Below are 2436 nucleotides of genomic sequence, written 5' to 3'. Positions count from 1 at the left end.
GTGAGACAGATATAGAAAGACAGACATCGCAGGATCAAGCGATATAAAGAGAGATATATTGAGAGAGATAGAAACAGAGAGAGCCAGGAGGATGTAGTGGAGTGGGGGAGGAGAGAGAGAGAGAGAGAGAGAGAGAGAGAGAGAGATTCAATATGTATTTGTACATACATTGGTTTATCTTGATTGTCTTGTTCCACTTTTGCTTTGGCAATGTAAATGTATTTTTCTCATGCCAATAAAGCTCCTTTGAATTTAATTGAGAGAGAGAGAGAGAGAGAGAGAGAGAGAGAGAGAGAGAGAGAGAGAGAGAGAGAGAGAGAGAGAGAGAGAGAGAGAGAGAGAGAGAGAGAGAGAGAGAGAGTAGTGGAGACTGTTAAGGTGGACTGTATTCAGTCAGAGACAGAGACAGACAGAGACAGACAGAGACAGACAGAGAGAGTCAGAGACAGAGAGTAGTGGAGACTGTTAAGGTGGACTGTATTTCAGGTTACTGTTAAGGTGGACTGTATTTCAGGTTACTGATGCAGGATTAAGCCGGGCTCGCCTTGGGTACGTGTCAGTACTAAAAACACAATGAAGACAATAATCTCTTATGCTGGTCATACAGGCTCCAGGCTTGTTTGGAGGTAACTGTGTACCTAAATCTGTCTTGTATGTGAGTGTGTGGTTCTGTGAAATACAAATGCTGTGCATTTGTTTCCAATATAACAAGTAATATAATGTAGTAATAATGTTAAAGCTTCAATATACACGGTAGAAAAGGTCATACTGTGAAGTTATGTCAGAATATTGTCCTGAGGCTAAATAGCAGATGGAGCACTCCTGACCTTATAGCCCAGATTCACACACTAAAATCCATTCACAGCATTTGAAATGTTGCCATTTACAATAAAAATCACACCCGTGTGAACTGAGTGGTGTAAGGTATTATATAGCCTGATCAGCTGTGTTCGGACGTAATGCCTGACGTAATGAAATCAGCATCAACCAATCAGCATAAACCATGCTAATTTTTTTTTTTGCACAGACAGACAGACAGACAGACTAACAAAGCCAGTTGTAGGAGTGGTTTACACCACTCAAAAAACAAGAAATGATGACATAGTCATATTATTACCAGCTGCTTTTATATACATCGTTCCATTTGTACTGCTGTGCTGGGAATCTGCATGGTGCAACACACAGGTCCTGGACCTGGTGAGAGCAGGAGTGGACCTGGTGAGACGTAGGAGGTGCAGGAGTCAATCCACAGAGCCTAGTCCCTCCATGCGTCGGATGGTTCTACCTCCCAGTCCCGGCAGAGTAGTTCTGGAGCAGCGGATTGTGTGGCCCTTGTCTTGCCCTAATGGGACTGATCGAGGGTATACCTACTGGGACATAAGTCGGGACTTGATTACCCCGGCATGGTCACCTGAGTGAGGGGGTATGATGTTGCGAGACCCGAAACCCAGATGACCTTGGGATACATCACTGAGGATACGTCCCACGTGCATCCATGCAATGTTTTTTCGTTCTACACCGTCAGAGTCACAGACCCATAAGGGTCCATTTGGTTCCAAAATATAATTTAGCTGGGGGGGCCCCCTGGAACTCCCTCAAGGACCCCTGGAGGTCCCTGGACACCACTTTGAGAACAACTGGTATAGTAGGCTGCTGCTGCTTATCATCTGCTTATTATCACAACATGAAGTTATAGCATGAAGTCGACCTAAATGGCGTTATAATATGAACAATGATAGGATGATACACAACTTTAAACAAGTGATCCACAGATGACGCCATTGCAACAGCACTCCATACCACCCTCTCTCACCTGGAGAGAGAAAAGTCATATGTGAGAATGCTGTTCATAGACTATAGTTTATAACACCATAATCCACCCCATATAGACACCAAGCTAAAGAGTCTGGGTCTGAACACAAGCCATACTCGACTTCCTGACAGACAGACGTCAGGTGGTGCGTCCGTATGGGCACAACGACCTCTGACCCTCTGACCCTCAGCACAGGAGCCCCTCAGGGATGCGTTCTGAGACCTCTTCTCGACTCCCTGTACAGTGTACACTGTACACCCATGACTGCGTGGCTCTGTTCAGCTCCAACAAAGTGATCAAGTTCGCAGACGACACCACAGTCATGTCATAGGCTTGACCACAGACAACGATGAATCAGCCTACAGGAGAGAAGTAGGGGAACCTGGTACAATGGTGCCAGGAGAACAACCTGGCTCTCAACATAGAGTAGACAAAACAAAAGAGCTGATCTTCGACTACAGGAGACCTCCCAGATTGGGGGTGCTGCAGTGGAAAGGGTCAGAGAGTTCAAATTCCTGGGGGTGCACATCACTGAGGATCTCACCTGGGCAGTACAGACAGAGCTGGTGGTGAAGAAAGTACAACAACGCCTCTATTTCCTGAGGAGATTCAAGAAAGCTGGC

This window comes from Electrona antarctica, assembly GCF_951216825.1.
Source record: "Electrona antarctica genome assembly, chromosome: 11".
Taxonomy (NCBI): Eukaryota; Metazoa; Chordata; class Actinopteri; order Myctophiformes; family Myctophidae; genus Electrona; species Electrona antarctica.
Note: the sequence above shows the minus strand (reverse complement) of the source record.